Source organism: Callospermophilus lateralis, chromosome 9, assembly GCF_048772815.1.
Source record: "Callospermophilus lateralis isolate mCalLat2 chromosome 9, mCalLat2.hap1, whole genome shotgun sequence".
Taxonomy (NCBI): Eukaryota; Metazoa; Chordata; class Mammalia; order Rodentia; family Sciuridae; genus Callospermophilus; species Callospermophilus lateralis.
Genome location: NC_135313.1, coordinates 74,582,965 through 74,603,890, shown reverse-complemented (window position 1 = coordinate 74,603,890; position 20,926 = coordinate 74,582,965). Strand labels below are relative to the sequence as shown.

Sequence of the window (20,926 nt, the reverse complement as noted above, 5' to 3'; positions counted from 1 at the left end):
TTGGTTCATTATTAAAGTTTAAGGCCTATATTTGTTTATACCTCTTGATATTTGTAAGATACAGATGTTTTTTATCATACTGATTTCTTTTAAAGATATAATATTAAATAGTCAGCCCTTTGAGTATCAGGCCTAATTTTTTTTCTCTAAGTCCTGAAAACATGATACAAGGGCTGATTTCATAGCTGAGTGATGCCTTATTTTGAAGTAAGGGATAATAACTGTATTCAATATTAACGGTGTAGTGGACATACAACTGCTTTTCATTGTTGTAATCAAAACTCTTTTGAATTCTTTAATTCTTACAGAATTTAGGTCAATTTTTATTGTTGCTACTTTTACAGATGTTTTATGGTTATAAATTTGTATTTTGCAATAATGATATTGCCTTCCTTATGTCTCCCTGTTGTAAGTGCTTGTTAGCATCATGCCTAGCACCATGCAGGTAGGAGGGAACACAGACAGTTAAGATGTTGCCTTTGCCTTTGAAAAGGCAATTGCCAACATTATCACATTTGACTAATTTAAACAAAAAAAAAAAATAAGATGAAGTGTTTAGTAATGGGGAACATATTGTCAAGATTTAAAAGGGATTCTAATGTGAACTACATATTTTTCCCTGTATTCCTACTTCTTATAGACTTCAAAATCAAATGGTGAATTTTCACATCCTTTCTATTCTATCTGCTAATTTCTTTCAAATCCATTCAGTTATCTTCACTTTTGTACTCATCCTCACCCAGGAAACCTCCTGACCATTGTGTTCCTGTTCCTTGCCTCAAAATTTGCCTCCCTCTCACCCATCCATGCACAGCAGCCTGAAGACCTTTCCAAACCTATATCTAATGTGGGATCCCTCACTTCCCTGACAGCCTTTCAATGACAGTAGAAAATCATACTCCTGAGCATGGCCGAAGGCCCTGTGAGACCCAGCTTTACCATTTTTTCCAGTCTTTCCTCTCACACTTTCTTACTAAGCATTGCACATGCCTGTCCTTGGGGACTACACTCATTTCCCAAGCTCAAAATGCTCCCTCTTGCTTTTAGCTTTTGCATATATCTGGAACATATTTTGAGGAGTTAATGAATGCTACCACCTCTGCATAAAATACCATCTAAAATACCACTGTCATACACCCCATTCATCATTTATGTATCAACTTTCAATGGCTCCCCTGTACTTTTAATATTGTCGAATTCATACATTATTAAAATGATTCTTCCTTACACTAGACTGTAAATAAAGGGACTATGACTTAGTTTTTGCTTTGTTTGTTTTTTAGAATACATAGAGACCAAAACATTAATTGAAATAGTAAAATATATGTCCAATTATATAATCTTGTGTCCTTCAAATCCTTTTCCCATAAATTAGCCTATGTATGCAGATGTATATGTGTATATAAGAAAATATAATACGTATTGTATTGACTTCTTCTGACTTAGTATATCTTACAGTGTCTCACAAATAATTTATATACAATTATATCATTCTATTTTGCAGCAAAATATTGTTATATAAATGTATCAAAATAATCACACTAGTATTGTCAAGCAATTAAGCAGATTCCAACTATCAGATTGGAATCTGCCAAATTCACTATTAAAAATGAACTATAGAGCAGGGCACCCTGGCTGGGAAGACTGAGGCAGGAGGATTACAAGTCCAAAACCAGCCTCAGCAATTTAGTGTGGCCTTAAGCAACTTTGTGAGACCCTGTCTCAAAATAATAACAAAAAAGGATAGAGATGTGGCTTAGAGATATAGAACCTCTAGGTTCAATCACTGGTACAAAAAAAATAGAGAGAGAAGCATTGTTATAACAATATGTAAAAACATTAGAAATAATTGCTAGAGATGATGAACATTTTTTCATATTTTTGTTGATTGATTGTATATCCTTTTCTGAGAAGTGTCTGTTCAGGTCCTTGACTCATTTGTTGATTGGGTTATTTGTTTTTTTGGTGCTTAGCTCTTTGAGTTCTTTATGTACCCTAGAGATTAGTGCTGCATCTGATATGTGAGGGATAAAAATATGCTTCCAGGATGTAGGCTCCCTGTTCACCTCACAGATTGTTTCTTTTGCTGAGAAGAAACTTTTTAGCTTAATTCCATCCCATTTATTGAATCTTGGTTTAATTCTTGTGCTATAGGAGTCTTATTAAGGAAGTTGGGGCCTAATCCCACATGATGAAGATTAGAGCCTACTATTTTTTCTATTAGATGTAGAGTCTTTGGTTTAATTCCTAGGTCTTTGAACCACTGAGTTGAGTTTTGTACATGGTGAGAGATAGAGGTTTAATTTCATTTTGTTGCATATGGATTTCCAGTTTTCCCAGCACCATTTGTTGAAGGTGCTATCTTTTCTCCAATGGCACCTTTGTGTAATATAAGATAATTGTAGTTGGGTTAGTCTCTGTGTCCTCTATTCTGTATCATTGGTCTACCAGTCTGTTTTGGTTCCAATATCATGCTGTTTTTGTTACTATTGCTCTGTTAAATCAAAACTACTCTAAGATATCATCTCACTCCAGTTAGAATGGCAGCTATTATGAAGACAAACAACAATAAGTATTGGTGAGGATGTGGGGGAAAAGGTACACACATACATTGCTGGTGGGACTGAAAATTGGTGCAGACAATATAAAAATCAGTATGGAGATTTCTTGGAAAACTGGGAATGGAACCACTCTTTGACCCAGCTATCCCTCTCCTTGGTTTATACCCCAAAGACTTAAAAGCAGCAAATTATTTATTGGGACACAGCCACATCAATGTTTATAGCAGCACAATTCACAATAGCTAAACTGTAAGGCCAACCTAGATGCCCTTCAATGGATGAATGGATAAAAAAATGTGGTATATATACACAATGGAATTTTACTTAGCAATAAAAGAGAACAAACTCATGGCATTTTCAGGTAAATGGATGGCGTTGGAGAAGAGAATGCTAAGTGAAGTTAGCCAATACCATAAAACAAATGCCGAATGTTTTCTCTGATATAAGGAGGTTGACTCATAGTAGGGTAGGGAGGGGGAGAATGAGAGGAATTGATGAATTCTAGATAGGGCAGAGGGGTGGGAGGGAAAAGGGGGGCAGAGGACTAGCAAGGATGGTGGAATATGATAGACATCATCATCTAAAGTACATGTATGAAGACACGAATTGGTGTCAACATACTTTATATTCAACCAGAGATATGAAAAATTGTTCTGTATACATGTAATAAGAATTGCAATGCATTCTGCTGTCATTTTTTAAAATCTATAAAAGACAAATTAAAATATGGCATTTAACTGAAAAAAAACATTAGAAGAGTTCTGGAGACAAACTGTCTGGGTTACTTAAAATTCTGGCTATGCTTGACCTTTCTCTACTCAGTCTATGCACTTAGTTTCCTTTTTGAAAAAAAGTTTTTATCTATTAATTTAGGTACTTATTTATTTGCAGTACTGCTATCAAACCCAGGGCTTCACACATGCTCGGCAAGTATTCTAACATTCAGCCATATCTTCAGCCCAATTTCTTTAAAATGAGAGCTATAATTAAAAGGTCTTCCTTTCACATAATATATATTGAGACTTAAGTGAAATAAGAGATATAAATCACTGAAAACAAGGACTAGCAAATATTAAATACTCAATTATTGTTAGAAATTACTGTTAGTAATATGTAGATACATTCATAGGAGTAAATTTATTAGATCAACATGTATGTACATTTTATTTTGATAGATGTTGTCAGAACCTCAAATTATTCTTAAAAGACTGTCATCATCAGTCCCACCAATGGTATTTGTGTACTTACTGTATATCATCAATTTTTTGTATTATTAATCCTTTCATTTTTGCATATATGTTTGTTAGTCACCGTTTTGTCACTGTGACAAAAATATCTGACAAGAACAATTTAGAGAAGGAATAATTTATTTTAGTATCACAGTTTCTGAGGCTCACTCCTTGTTTGGCCAACTCCCTTACTCTGGTTGGGAGGTGAGACAGAACATCATGAAAGAAAGACCTGGTGGAGGAAAGCTACTCAATTCATGTCAGTCAGGAAGCAGAGAGAGAAAGCCAGGTGCCAGGACAGAGGCACACCACCAGTCAAGTTTTTCTTCCATCCATGCCCTTCTCACCTGTAGTTCTCTCCCACTAATCCATTCAAATGATTAAACTACTAATTAGGTTATGGCTCTCATAATTCTAATCATTTCACCTCTGAATATCCCTGCATTAACACAGGAGATTTTCAGGGAATACCTTATATCCAAAACATATCACTAGTTGTGTATGTTCTTATATGTATATACTTATCTGTTAATATTTTCATGTATATTTACAAATATATTCAGTTATTTTTTTGCCTTGCTATTAGGAATGCATGCCTTTTTCATTTTTTAATTTACCTTTGGATTTGTTCTGTGAAAAATCATTTATTCATGTCTCAATCATATTTTCTGCTAATGTTAACTTTGGAAATTTTTTACCCTTGTTTCATGTATACATAGATCTTCATGTATTCTGATCACTAATCCTTAATCTGTTATGTACATTTCTAAGTGCATTATCCCAGACTACTAGATGTGTTATAAACTAATTGATAAACATTTTTTAAAAAATTAATTGTTGCAGTAAAATCTCTCTTAGCCCTTATGACTTTTTTGTTTTACATTTTGTTCAAACAGTTTTCCCCAAACCTGAAACATTCCAGATTCTTCAGAAACATTCCTTGAATGTTTTAGATTTGAGTTGGATGAAATTAGTGCTTTCTATTTCATTTTTTTTTTCTTTTTTTTTTTTTTTGAGTAAAGCAGTGATCTGTCAGGACAATAAGCATGAGCAGAATACTTGAATCAGATAATTCTCCTTATGAATAAGTGTTTTTATTTTTAATCACAAGCAAATGTAAAAGCATCTTCTCTAACAGTTACAATTTGTAAAAATGCTATGCAAGTTATTATATTATTTCCCATTATACTAATTCTTTCCAACTATCTTGAATTTTATTTGTGGTCCACAAAACTAATTGCTCCATGTATAAATAATATTTATTTAATATTACAGAAAGATTGTCTTTGAAAACTCAGAGTAAATCATTGTGACCTGAGTCTTTGGTTAGCAATTCAACAATTACTTCAGATAATTAGCCCTTCAAAATAATTTTATCCTTATCAAACCTGAGTAGTTTCCAATTATTCATAGAGTAAATATCCCTCAAGGTCTTGTATGGATTGAATCACAGAATGATGAGTACCTTTAGGATATTATAATAATATTATATTTTAATATTATATTATAATATTAGCAATATTATTCACACATCTAATTTTATTCTGCTCTCAAGCAAAACATTATAGTTCTAGTCTAATCAGTTTCTGTGCCTACAACTAATGCAATAGTCCGAAATTTCCAATTAATAAATTCTAACTCAGTTGCATTTGATGGATCATGATTCAGTCGCCAAAGGTTTGTTGAACTGGTCAAAATGGAAAATTTCAGAATTTTTCAAACTGGTGCAAATAATCGAGAACAGTTGTGCAAATTGTGTGAATCTTTTAGTCGGGAATTGGCTGAAAGTTTTGCTTGAAGTAAGATAATCAAATGTGAATTAAATGATTCAGTTGCATGCAGGGGTTTTATCATATCTACTTGCAGCTTGTCATTTATTCTTCAGAATGCCCCAATTTTATTACTTAAATCTAGCATAACTAAACTTGAACAGCTTAAAAATATAAAATTAGCTGCATTAAATTTGAGTATAGTGTTTTTGTTTTTGTTTTTGTAGTTGGCATTGAACAAAAAAGTACTTTGTTCAACCACTGAGCTACATCCTCAGTCCATTTTATTTTATTTGACACAGGATCTCTCTAAGTTATTTAGGTACTCATTTAAGTTGCTGAAGCTGTTCTCAAACTTTAGATCCTCCTGCCTCATCATCCAGAATTGTGGGAATTGAAGGCTTGTACCACCACACATGTCCAGCTGAATGCTAATTCTTAACTGAAATGAGTTTGTCACTTTGACATTCAGTGGCATTTACACAAGCTTTTTGGTTTCCAGGTGGTTACATGTTGCATATTTCTTTTTAATAAAACTCAGGCTAATTCCCTAGCAATAGTTGTCCTGATAGCCACATTTGTCTGAATTCCTATGTAGCATTCATCTTTTAGCTCTAAAATAAAATATGATTTCAATTCTGGAACGACCCAGTTACATATACTTTCAGGAAAGTAAGCAGAGTTAAGGATGCCTTTTAAAGAATTGAGAAACCTAGTCTCCTCTAAACTCAGTAATGATACAAGGTGGATTAATCTACCCAGCTCTGGGGCTCTCTCTAAAATAGTCACTTACAAAAAAATTTTTTTTAAAATTAGCCATGAATTTTCCTTCTGGGTGTATAAACTCTTAATGACAGATTATCTCAGCATCTTAATTCATATTCAATAGGAAGCAGCTCCCCTTTAGCAATTTGTCATTGTGTATCTTTATTAAATGGGATTATGAAGTTAAAGGGAGTGTTGCAGTGAATAAGGTAGAAAAATGGATACAGACTGGGATGAAAAGTTGCATAAGGGAAATGGGGCTAGGGCTTTGAAAGGGAAGTGGAAATAATTTCTGAAAATATAGGATTGAATAAATAGACCTTCTGTGTAATTTTTCCAGCATCACTGTTATTGTGGATTTGTCAGTGTTAAGTGCTGGTGGCCAACATGCTGGCATTTGCCTGGCTATGACATACATGGTGAGAAAGTTGTGTTGTAGAGCACTCCCACACAAACACCTGATTCATTAACACAAGACACAGGAACTAATTTTATGTTAATTATCTTGAAATGTTTAAGTTTTAATTACAGAAAATGTGCTAGAATTAACAGATTGTTATATTTTACAAATAGATTTAACTAACATGCCAAATAATGAAGGACTTCACATTAGCCTTTAATTTGGTTAGTTTGGTTCAGCAACTAAATTTTAAATCAGGGGGCTGGGGAAGTGGCTCAAGCGGTAGCGCAGTCGCCTGGCATGCACGGGGCGCTGGGTTCAATCCTCAGCACCACATAAAAATAAAATAAAGATGTTGTGTCCACCGAAAACTAAAAAATAAATATTAAAAAATTTTTTAAAAATTTAAATCGGGTATTATCTCTGTAAGTTGAGTTAAGATGTATTTTATACATACAGTAATACTGATAACATATATCAGTTAAATCTAACTTATGTGGTCAAAAATAAGATAAATGAAGTTATAGTGATGGTGTTCTTATTGAAGGATATTCTTTCAGAATTGCCATAATTAAAAGAGGTCTACTATTCTATCATTGACATTTTAAATTATGTTGTCTTAAACTTTGTACATTTTTGATGAAACATCTTTGTTCTTTTTGAAAACACCACAAAATTTGAGAACTGTGATTAACTAGAGATTTTGTACAATTTAAAAACTTAAGAAACCTTACCATTTCAGTATAATTTAAATAATTATGTTTTCAATTAAAAATTCTTACTGGAATTTAAAAAAAATCAACCCCAAGTGTCTGAACATTTTCAAATAACCAAAGTGAATATCAAATTAAATGAAACTATACATAGCTAACTTTTGATCTATGTCATATGAATCACCAAAAAAGAAGTGGGGGCTTCCACTTGGAAATAAGGTGAGAGAAGATGTTGAATTTTTCCTAAAGGAGCTCTGAAGGGCTTAGATATTTGTACAGACTCAGAACGTAAGAAATTACAGAGAGACAATTTCAAGTTCTATGTCAAAACACAATCTAGAAATATAAAGGATTGATTTTCAATGCTGTGAACTTCCTATCTAGAAATAGTCAAACAGAGGCTAGATGTTCATCTTCTGGAGATTCTCTAATAAGAATTGAATAAGAGATGGATATGATTGTTATTTCTATTTCTAAAATCCTGCCATCAGAGAAACATGTATATGAAAGGTATATATATATATATATATATATATATATATATATATATATTATATATATCCACTTTACCCTTACTCTGAAAACCCCAGAATTTAAAATATAAAGGAAATAGATTTAAACTCAACATAAGATATTCTAATAAACTTTAAAACCAGGGAACAGGAAGTCTTTAAGGAGGGTGACTATCCATCCTTGTGTATTTGGAACAGGACTAACTTAGGCCTGTTATCTAGACATCATTATTATTAGCATTGCCTTTCACCCACAGAAGTATCCTCATGTGAATCCTACATTTCAGAGTCATCATCATCATATTATTATATTATTGTTACATTATTATTAGTGCTTATACTATTATAAGCATTAAGCATACTGTTCCCAGAAGTGACCATTCCTAGAATGGACTAAGTGGACTGACAAAGACAGTGATCATTTTTACATGGAATGGAAGGTTGACCCTTATTCAGGTAGTCCTCCTCCTACCAAATTCCAGGAAAAAAAATTATAAATTGTATAGGCTTTGGACTATCAGATTGCAGATATCCTCTCTAATTCAATGACTTTTTTGACACCCAAAATAAATGCCTTTCCTTAAAATACTTTCTATAAAGAGGCAATTATTTTAAAATAAGCTCAATCTGTGGAAATAAAATCGAATTAGAGTTTTGACTCCTTCTGGTAATGTTTGCTCTCATCTTTTTAAAATTTGTGTGATTGTTTATTCCTGACTTTATGATAATAAGAAGTCAAGTTCTAAATGGCATACTAATGTTTCCAAGTCCGAAAAATTGTTCCATCTTAAAGTATCTTTGAACATCTTCATAAGACTTTATACATTTTTCCTAAATGCTTTCTAAGTCTAATGAATATTATAATGCAATTTAATGGATAATATAATTTTAGAAAGAAGGGGAGAGTGATGAACTAGTAATTTCACAGATTTAACCACAAGTTGTGGTATTGTAAGGAAGGTTAAAAATCCTATTATTAAAATATGATCTGAAAAATAGAGGAAATGCAAAGATTAGTGAATTCAGTTATTTAGTCATCCAGTGTTTAAGCAAGATGATATATGTCAATCCAAAGAATTAGAAAGTTAAGACTGATTAAATATCCATTTAACTGGTTCAGTTCAAAAGCAAGGCTAAAGATAGTGATTTCCTCTCACCAATGACTGAGTTTCATGGAAACTTTTTTCTTACTGACTGAGTTACATGGAAAAATGAAAATTCAATGGGAAGCACACACCCTATTTTAATTATTTATGTTTAAATTACATTTGTAAAGCTTTTTAAATCAGGAAAATAGAAGAGGAATGTTAAGAGTTATAAGTCCATAAAATAAATTTAATCAGACATTTGATAGCAGAAGCATGTGTTCCATGTTTGAGAGTATAGAAAAAATGAATAGTAATGCATAATTCATACAAATTGCTATACAGATCACTAAACAATCCTGTAGTGATTGTTACTGAAAGAATTGACTGATTGCTCCTGTGATAATTTTTATAAATGATTTCATTTTAACTGAAAAAAAATTATTACTATACTTTACATTAGAAACATTAAGTAAACTAAGCATTTAATATTAAGCATTATATTTACCTATAACATTATTCTTCTGTATCCAGTATCATATTTTGATTTCCTTTGGTTTTAGGGTTTTTATTTTCATTTAATCTACAGCACTTTAAACTTTCATCTAAAATACAGTATAAATTATTTAATTTTTTAGTTACAGCAGATATGAAAGAAAAATTATAGAAATACTAATTGTTTTATGCATATGTTTATTCTATGTACAGATATTCTATATAAGAATATTTTTTCTTATTGTCTTCATAAGAAAAAGAGCATATTTATTTTCCAGATTAAGAAATGTTTGGAAGATATTGCTTATTACAATCTGATTTTTTTGGTTGTTTAATATACTATACCTTCTCTAGCCATAGTAAAAATACCTTAATTATATTAAGTGCAAAAGCCATATGACATTCTCATTTTTACTGAGATATCATTATACAGTATTATGCTATAATGATAGCAAGCTTCTTTATAAGTTTGGATGGCTAAGTATATATTCCATTATAATAATATTTCCCCATATCATTATTCTCCCAATTCTAAAGTACTCCCATAACATTCTCGCCCCATTTGAAATGCTGCTTCTAGAGGTAATATATGTAGCAGACATCTACGTAGTTGATCCTACCTTCCAATTCCTATGGCATCTAGTCGACCTTTAAATTTTGAAACCACATTTTCTTCTTATCTTTGTTTGTGTCTGCTAAGTAGTTGCATGGCCTGGGGACATCTTGATGTTCATGAGTTAAACAATAAAGCTCATAAATCAGATGACATCATGTTAAGCAAAAATTTCCAAGAGTTATAGGTCTTATTTTAGAGAAGTTTTATGTAATGTCAGAGTAAGCTATTGTTTCTGTGAATACTGTGGATCAGTACTAAGAATTGACATTTTCAGGATTAGCTATTTACTAAGGTTAGAGTTTTCCTCATCAAATACATAAAGAATACAATTCTAACATATTTATCTTCTGAAGTTAATGGTTTGCTATATTTCCAATACCCCTTTTAACAAGGAAAATATAACTTCTTCATTGTCAAGGGAAAACAAGGAAACATGGAAGCCAGTGCTAATGAACTACTTAGTGAGACTTTGTATTTACTCTGCTCTATTTCCTTCCATTGGATTTTTCTGATTTTAGAATTCTAATGTCTTATTTATTTTAGATAAATAAACAAGGGTGAAAACCAATGGGCTGGTGCATGAACTTATCAGGTTTCTGGGTTTATAATCTGAAATGATGTCACATTTGTGCCAGGTGCTACAGTGTGCTCATAGAAGTATTTTTCCCCTAAAAATAAAGTGTGTTAGCTATGTGAGAAAAATTGGAAATGCATGCTCTAACATGATCCACAACATAAAAACTGTGTGTAAAGATGGGCATGTCCCCTGTGACCAACCTCTTACCCCTTGTCTCTACAGCTTTCTCACTCATCTTTCAGGGTAGCTCTGGTCTGGCCTGGGCCCTGGACCACAGAAGCTAAAGGCCTTTTCTTTTTATCTCCTTCAGATGCTACCCCATTCTGCTATTAACAGTCAGATTATTCTCTGTACAATCCTGCATCATACAGTATGTAAATTTGACTTTAAACTACATCAGAGTCCAAGGGACAGTAACATCAAAAGGATCTTTTCTTTTCTTTTTTAAACCTCAGTGGAACCTTTTCTAGTACAAAGTACTTACATTCTTACTTTCATTTCTTATGGTATATATTGACTTCTTTCTGGAAAGACAATAAATAGGAAAAAAAAAGTTAAAAAACCCTCCAGGGAAAGTACATTAGCAACCAACATCCTAACTTTACTTTGCTAAGAGTTGTCCAGATAAATGGGACAACAAAAGGGAATGCAAGGATCAGAAGTAGACAATCATAAAGAATGAAGACAGGGAAGGGTGGCCATGGAAGAGGAGGGATAGGGCCTGGTATTTATAACCCAGGGGTCAGCCTGGCTGCATGGTAACAAGGAGCATAAACCAAGAGGAGCCCAGACTTAGGACTACAGTAGCTGTCTTCCACAGATGGAGTTTCAGTCCTGTTACCCATTGGCAGTCTTTCTTCCTTTCTTCTCTCTTGGGATTCTTGCCAAGTGATCTGTTTTCTATATCTGCTTCCAACTTCTTTCATTCTACTATCTTTTTAAAATCCAACTTTAGTTTAATAAAACGAATGCCTGCTATTTTTCTCATTCTTTTCTTTGTAGATTCAGACATGAATATAGAAAACATTTCAACTTAACATTTTAAATAAAAAAATGCATTAATAAAGAATTAAAAATATGATCCATTGCTGGCTATATAATCCTCAATAAGTTATATAGACCACTTATATCTCAGTTTCTATTTCTACAAAATAACACTTTTAATAATATTTATCTCACAGAAATTTGGGGAGCATCAATGAGATAAAGTGAATAAAGACAGTGAAACTGTATCTGAGATGTAGTAAGGACTTGATGGATTATAAAAATAATAGTAGAAATATATGGAGAAAATAATGGGAAGCATTATCCAAGGATCAAATACTCAATAAATAAATATCTAGGTTTTCTATTATTTTAGGAAAGTTATTATTTAAAATGTCATTGATAAATAATGGATACATTTAAAAATATTTGCATAATAACAATTTTACATAAGAAAGTAATTCAGAGCTTCCTTAAGATAGTATCTCTTAACTTTGGAAAGTTAGAAAATCTGATAAAGTATATGAAGTTAGTCCCAGACAGTGACTTCATCTTATGAAATAAATAGCTTCTTCAGATCTTTTGAAATAAGATTATGCTGGTATGAATGGGATGGATGATATCTCAGCACTCATTAAGGGAATATATTGTCCTCTGTCTTGGGCCTTTAAAATTGGAAGAAGGCACAGGGGGCAAGAGCCAAAGAAAAAAGGAACAAGTGTCTTGCTCTCAGAGACTTGGAGAACAATTAAATGAGTATTAATTGGAGAGCAGTGGCAGTCTTGGTTTGAAGGACTCTGACTCTGCTTGGGAATCAGTTTAAGAATTTATAATCACAGTTTGTTTCTCATTGTCTTTTAGTCCATCCTAATTATATTCTTGACCTGTTGTCTTTAAAATCTGTATTTGTCAGGTTTTGTTATTCATCTGTCTTGGTTCTATTTTGTTCTCACTAAAAATATTAACTCCAAACTTGGTGGCTTAACATAATATTTCATTGTGTCATGATTTTGGGGGGGTCAGGAGATTAGGGAAAATATAGCAGGACAATTCCTCTGATCCATATGGCATTGGTGTACTTGTCTTCCCTATTTTCTGTAAAGTTCCTAATCTAAAATCACTTGATGGTATTCAGATGGCAGATGGACTTGTCTGGAAAATCCAAGTTGTCTTTCCTTCATGTCTAATGTCTTGATGTGATGGTGAAAGGCTGGGCTGAGCTGAAAAGCTCAACTGAATTGCTGGTCTCTGGAGTCTCCAACAGGTGGTCTCAGGGAATAAAGATAACTTGCAAGGAAGCTGGCTTTCCCTGGAGAACATGATTCAGGGGGCCTGAGCAGAAGCTGCATGGGTTCTTGTAAGGTAGCCTTGGGAATCCACAAATGCCTGGAGTTCAAAGAAAGAAATTTTTAATTGTTCTCTCTGTCTCTCAGGTAAGTATAGCAACATATTTGTGACCATCTTTGATCCACCCCAATGTTTAGCCTAAACTTTGGGTAAAGACAGTTTAATCATACTTCTTAGTCCAAGGCACATTAATGTTTTACTCTTGAAATAGCTTATTTATTTATTTATTTTATTCCCCATTATATATAACCATTGCAATTTGTTTAATATATGTATTTTATTTTAATGTTTTATTTAAAAATGTGTATTGTTTGGGTGAATTTATTTTTAATTGGAATAAATAGTATTGGGTTATATATCTCATTATTTTTCTTCCCTGTCTTACACAAACTTTGTGATGTAAAGATTCATTCCTTGTTTCTGAAGGCACATTGATGTGCTAAACAGTACTCATTGGTTTAGAATCCACTTTTTTTTTTAACTATTCACCCTTGTTGTGATTGTAAACCAATAATCTCCAGCTCCCAGTTGGCATGAATTTATGTGTCTTCAACAAATAATACCCAATATTTACTGTATACAACTACTGTTTGGGGTACATGAAGCATAAATATTGTTATGGACTTACACAAGAATCAGGAAGGAGGACATATATCTAGGAGCAAAATTTCTGGGTCATAATATTTTGTCAGATGTTTTGTAGCAGCAATATCTTCTCCCATGTGCCATTTATCTTTGTTCATAGTGTTTTTTATTAAGTGGGATTCATATTTTTGATTTATGGTTTTTATTAAATTCATGCTTTATGGATACACATGAAGATGAAATTTATGGAGGATTTTATACATGTAAATCGCATAATAAGGTCCCTTTCATTCCACTCTTCCTCTCTTCTCCTATCCCTTCTCCCTTTCCTTCAATCCCCTTCCTCTACTCCACTGAGTTCTTCTATTTTCATAGGATCCATCCCCACTTTTCCCTTATTTTGGCCTAGCTTCTACATATGATACTCAGAATTTCTGAGTCTGGCCAATTACACTTAACATGATGTTCTCCAGTTTTATCTATTTACTGGCAAATGACATAATTTCACAGTTCCTTATGGCTGAGCAAAACTCCATTGTGTATGTGTTTCACATTTTTTCAATCTATTCATCAGTCAACCGGCATCTGGACTGGTTCCATAACTTGGCTATTTTGAATTGCACTGCTACAAACATTGATGTGCCTATATCACTATGGTATATTGAGTTCTTTAAGGTAAGTACCGAGGAGTGGGTTAGCAGGGTCATATGGTGGTTTCATTCCTAATCTTTTAAGGAATCCCCATACTGCTTCTTTCCAGAGTGGTTGTACTAATTTGCAGTCCCACCAACAATGTATGAGTGTACCTTTTTTCCTTACATCTTTGCCAGCATTTATTATCATTGTATTTCTTGATAATTGCCATTCAGACTAGAGTGAGATGAAACCCTAGTATAATTTTGATTCACATTTCCTTAATCGCTAGAGATGTTGAGTATTTTTTGTATATTTGTTGGCCATTTGAATTTCTTCTTTTGAAAAGTGTCTGTTTAATTTTTTGAGACTTATAAATTGGGTTATTTGTATTTTGGTGTTGAGCTTTTTTTATTTATTTACATGTTCTGGATATTAGTCACCTGTTGGAGGGGTAGTTGGCAAAGGCTTTGTCCCATTTTCCAGGCTCTTTTTACGCTTATTCATTTCCTTTACTGTACAGAACCTTTTTAATTTTATGCCATTCACTATTGATTATTTGTTTTATTTCTTGATATTTAGGAGTTTTGTTTAGAATGTTGGAACATTAAAAAAAGAAAGGAAAAAAAAATAAAGTTGGTACTTGTACCAATATTTTAGAATATTGAGCTTACCTTTTTTTCCTAGCAGTTGCAGTATTTCTGGTTTAATTTTCGAGTATTTGATCCACTTGGATTTGACTTTTGCATAGGACAAAAGATAGGCATCTAGTTTCATTTTTTTCTACCTACGCATATCCAGTTTTCCCAACAATGTTTGCTTAAAAGGCTATCTTTTCTTCAATGTATGTTTTTGGCAGATTTGTCAAGTATCAAATTACTGAAACAATGTAGTTGTCTCTGTGTCTTCTATTCTACTCTACTGGGTTTTGTGTCTGTTTTTGTGTGAATACCATCTTGTTTTTGTTACTTAGCTCTGTGGTATAATTAGAGGTCTGGTATTGTGATGCCTCTAGCATTGCTCTTCTTGCTGAGGATTGCTTTGGCTGTTTTGGATCTCTTATTCTTCCAAGGAATTTTAGAATTGGTTTTTTATTCTAGTTTTGTGAAGAACAGCATTGTATTTTGGTGGGGATTGCATTGACTCTGAATAATGCTTTTGGTAGTATTGCCATTTTGATAATATTAATTCTGCATATCCGAGAACATGGGAGATCTTTCATCTTCTAAAGTTTTTGATTTCTTTTTTCACTTCTATGATTTCCATTGTAGAGGCTTTTCTCCTTCTTGTCAGATTTGTTCCAAGTATTTATTTTTTGAGGTTACTGTAAATGGAAGAGTTTTCCCTATTTTTTTTTTTTTACAGAAAATTCATTATTGAAGTATAGGAAAGAAATTGATTTAAGTATGTTCATCTTGTATCCTTGTACTTAGCTCAATTTGTTTATAAGTTATTAAGTCTTCTGATGAGATTTTTTTGATACTCTAAATATAAGATAATGTCATCTTCTAACAAATAATTTGATTTTTTAGTCACTGTGTTTACCACTGTGACCAAAAAACCTGACAAGAACAATGCAAAAGAGGAAAAGTTTATTTTGACTCACACTTTTAGAGGTCAGTCCATGGTCAGCCAACTCCATAGCTCTGGGCTCAAGTTCAGTAGAACATCATGAAAGAAAAGCATGGTGGAGGAAAACAGCTCAGGACACAGAAACAGATAAGCAGAGTGACCTACTTTCTCCAGCCATATCCTACCTGTTTACATTTACCACCTAGTTAATCCATATCCATGGATTAATCTACTGATTAGGTTCAAGTTCTCATAATTTATTTTACTTCTAAATATTCTTGATTGTCTCACACATAGACATTTGGAGGATACTTCATATCCATCATAATATTTGACTTCCTCTTTTTGTTATATCCTTTTAATTTCCTCCTCTTGCCTAATTGCTCAGACAAGTTTCAAGGACTTTATTAAATAGGAGGAATAAGAGTGGACATCCTTATTGTATTCCTGATTTTAGAGGAAATGGTTTTTCTACTCAATGTGATGTTTGCCTCAGGTTTGTCATTTTCACCCTTTAAAATGTTGAGGTAAGTTTCTTCTATCCCTCATTTCTCTAGTGTTTTAAACATAAATGGTTGCTGTATTTGTCAAGTGATTTTCTGCATCCATTGGGATAATCATATGATCTTGTCCTTAACTCAATTTATGTGGTGTATTGCATTTATTGATTTTCATATGTTGAACCAAGCTTTTACCCTGGAATAAAACCCCCTTGATCATGATGTGCAATATTCTTATTGTGTTTTTGAATGCAGTTTACCAATATTTTATTAAGGATTTTTGCATCAATGTTCATTAGGGATATTGGTCTGAGATTTTCTTTCCTTGATATGAAGCAGGACTTATTTTTTTAAAAAAAAAAAAAAAAAAAAAAGCTTTTTTAAGTGTTGTGTGGTGCATAGTACAGGACTATAATCACAATCACTTGGGAGATTGAGGCAGGAGGATCCAAAGTTTGAAGCCAGCCTTAGCAACTTAGTGAGACCCTAAGAAACTTAGTGATACCCTGTCTAAAAATAAGAAATAAAAATGTCTGGGGATATAGTTCAGTGGTAAAACACCCCTGGTTTCATTCTCTGGTACCATAAAAGTTTTTTTTTTAATGTTTATTCTATTTTGAGTGTGCAACACATTCACCTAATTGAAAACTTAAGACTATAGAGCAAAGTTAATATTGAGAAATCTTAATCACATTGCTCCAAACTTTTTTCACGTCTTTTGTTATATTCTCCTGTATTCTTCCAATGAGAAATCCTTGGTTTTGATGTATTGAATTTTTTGTTTGTTTGTTTGTCTTTTGATTTATGCTCTAACATTTTAGTTATACTCCCCTTTAGCATTTTGGTTCCTCATCATATTATTATTAGATATTTTATTATCTTGTACAATCTCAACTATGTCTTGCAACATAACCGTATGCAAAGTATTCAATTGCATTTTATTGTTTTTAATATATAGAATCTAATTTTTGTCTTCAGGAGGTTTTTGCGCTACATAACACATGAATATTTTAGTATTTGTTCTGAAATGTATTTGAATAATTTTGAGAAAAGTTTTGTGAATGATTTGGAAAATGTCACCCCATCATCTTTTCTGTTGCTTTGGTCTGAAGAAATGAGGTAGACTGATTTACATGAGGATCGCATCTTTCTGAAAAGAAGGAAGCTATCACTTCCCAAGTTCAGATTTAAGTCTTTTAAACTAGGGTGGCCATAACACAGAAAGTCGGTTGCAGAGAAAATAGGGAGGATCAGCGAGTGAATCGTAAAATCTAAATCAGAAAAGGTGGAAGTTGGTGGGGATATCCAAGAGGGCGGGCCAGAGGGAGGCAGGATTCTGTCTTGGGATCCATGACTTGGGACTCAATTAGTGAGAGTACTGCTTCTCTGCAAGCGATAGAGGACACCCGCACAACTGCTCCCTCACAGGAATCACGGTTGCTGTGCCCCCAAGGGCTTCAGGCCTCAGAGTCAGAGGCCTCCCAACTGCTCACCCACACAGGACTACCAGGCACCCCAGCAGGATCACTGGCATCAGCACCCACCCAAAACTTTCGGCTACCCATTGGAGCAGAAATCTCATATGCTGCTCCCACACCAGACACTCAGTATCTACCCACACACAGGAACTCCGGCCATCACTCAGGTGTGGAACCCCATCTACCAACATGGGGCTCCCCCGTCACAGTAGCCTGTCTGCACCTGGGGACATTGCACAAACTCTGGTGACAGCCGACAGCTACCAGCCACACACTGCATAATACAGAGGTCAGCTCTGAACACACTGTCTAATGCCATTGCCTGGCTCTCCCCACTCAACCTGACACCCCATCACTGAAAGCAGCTGCCTTCATCTTGGGTCACCTTCATCACCATGTTTAGTGGGGGCAACTCCCAGTCTGGAACTCCTAGAAACTATGGTACCCATAGTTTCTAGCAGCCCCTTCTCGCAGTAGTCACTAACATGGCACAGTGACTGCCCAATACAAAACAGCTGTCAGTGACAGGTGAAACAGGTGCACAGCGTCCAAAGTACAACACACAAGACACCCAGAGAGAAAGGTCCCTTATTAGGAAGTAGAAAGGGAAAAGGTGAGTGTGATACAGTTGAGAGACTAATATAGAGGCCAGGAACTGGGAGGCCTTCAGGTGAGATAAGGAGATAAGACCAGGTGCCCACATCACACAAGTGGGCCCCAAAGGAGATCCTTGAGGTGCAGTCTCCCTTCAGGGACAGGTGGGTGCCACATTCCACTTCCAGTGTCCTCTACCCAAGATCAGCCCTCCCACTCTGGTAACCTTCAACATCCTGAGAGTGGAGATACCAGCTAACAACAGATGACTCTGCCTATTGGATGACAAGGGAAGCAGGAAAGATACTCATCTCCAACCAAACAATCCTTGTTTCTTCCTTTGAAATTTTCTTTTTCTTCTCTCTTTCTATTTTCCCGTTCTCACGTCCCCAACATGGGAAACCAAGTACTTTGCATGAATTAGGATACTGAGGACAGGGATGTCTGAATAATATATATTACAGATGTGTTATATATTCTTTTTTTTCCATTTTTTACTATTTTAACATTTTTTTCTTAATATATATATATGTGTGTTTGTTTTATATACTCTACTGTCTTCCCACTTACTTGTCAACCCCAAATTACTTCCTCTCTCTTCTCCTGCTGCTAACCTTCTTCTTTAGATTTCTCTTTCAAACTTCTTAAGATATAATAACTCTATATCCTCACCTCCTACCTCCTCAGCATATCATTCTTACACTTCATCCCTGGTTCTTTGTTTAGCATCAGAAACAATAAATCCTTTTGTAAACCTATGAACTATATTGTAGATAATACAATATATCTACAACTATATTGTAGATAATTCACCATTTTTGCACATTGTGACCAAACTGTAAACATCTTAATAGCAACTACATGATTTCAGGTTCTATATTGTTTATATTGGAAAATGTTAACATTGTTCTTTCCTTCAAAGGAGAGATATTGGAATGCTACAAAACACTATAAGCCTAGAGGGTAAAAATGGTAATGCCTGGCATCCACAGTGCTAGAAGGGAAGACACACAAAGCAATATGAAAAGACAAGGGAAGACAGTGCCCCTAAGAAATCAAGATATCTCATTATTAGAATCTATGGCCAGCACAGCAGAAGAAATTACAGAGAAGAAGTTCAGGATATACATAGTTAAAATGTTCAGTGAATTAAAGGATGATACAAGAAAGCAAATAGAGGCAGCAAAAGATCATTTCCATAAAGAGCAACATAAGCAAACACAGGAAGCAAAAGATTACTTCAATAGGGAGAGAGATGTTCTAAAAAAAAAAAAAAACAGATATCCTTGAAATTAAAGAAACAATAAACCAAATTAAAAGTTCAGCATCACCAACAGATTAGACCACTTGGAAGACAGGACCTCAGACAATGAAGACAAAATATATAATTTTTTAAAAAACATAGACCACACAGTGAAAATGGTAAGAAACCATGAGCAGAACATCCAAGAAATATGGGGTAGCATAAAAAGACCAAATTTAAGAGTTATTGGGATAGAAGAAGGTATAGAGTTCCAAACCAAAGGAATGAACAATCTATTCAATAAAATAACATCAGAAAAATTTCCAAACATGAAGAATGAATTGGAAAACCTAATACAGGACATGAAATATAAAAAAATCACAACAGATGCACACCAAGCCACATTATAATGAGAATTCCTAGCATACAGAACAAGGAGAGAATATTAAAAGCCACAAGAGAAAGGATTTACATATAGGGGAAAACCAATTAGGTTATGTGCAGATTTTTCAACCCAGACCTGGAACATCATTTATCAAGCTCTGAAAGAAAAGTAATGCCAAGCAAGAATCTTATATCCAGCAAAATTAAGCTTTAGATTTGATGATGAAATAAAAACCTTCCATGATAAACAAAAGGGAAATGAGGAAAACTACCCCATGTACATTAGCCTCAAAAAAAAATAATAAAATATACTTGGGAATCAACTTAATGAAAGGGTTGAAAGACCTCTGCAATGAAAACTACAGAAAGCTAAAGAAAACAATTAAAGAAGACCTTAGAAGATGGAAAGATCTTCCATGTTCTTGGGTAGTGAGAATTAATATTGTCAAAATGACCATACTACCAAAAGCACTATACAGATTTAATGCAATTCCAATCAAAATCCCAATGACATTCCTCATAGAAATAGAAAAAGCAGTCATGCAATTCATCTGGAAAAATAAGAGACCCAGAATAGGTAAAGCAATTCTTAGCAAGAAGAATGAAACAGGTGGCATCAGTATACCAGGCCTTAAACTATATTACAGATCAATAGCAACAAAAACAGCATAGTATTGGCACCAAAATAAACTGATAGACCCTTAATGGTACAGAATAGAGGACACAGAGACTAACCCACATAATTACAATTATCTTATATTAAACAAAGGCACCAAAAACATACATTGGCAAAAAGATAGCCTCTTCAATGAATGGTGCTGGGAAAACTGGAAATCCATATACAAAAAAATGAAATTAAACCCCTGTCTCTCACCATTCACAAA

The 20,926-nt window shown here is 33.8% G+C and overlaps 1 protein-coding gene across 2 annotated transcripts in view; it reads left to right on the top strand.

Annotated features, from left to right (window-relative positions):
* Galnt13 (polypeptide N-acetylgalactosaminyltransferase 13) overlaps positions 1 to 20,926 on the top strand; it is a 434,224-nt gene that overhangs the window by 267,149 nt on the left and 146,149 nt on the right. The gene's annotated exons all lie outside the window — the stretch shown is intronic.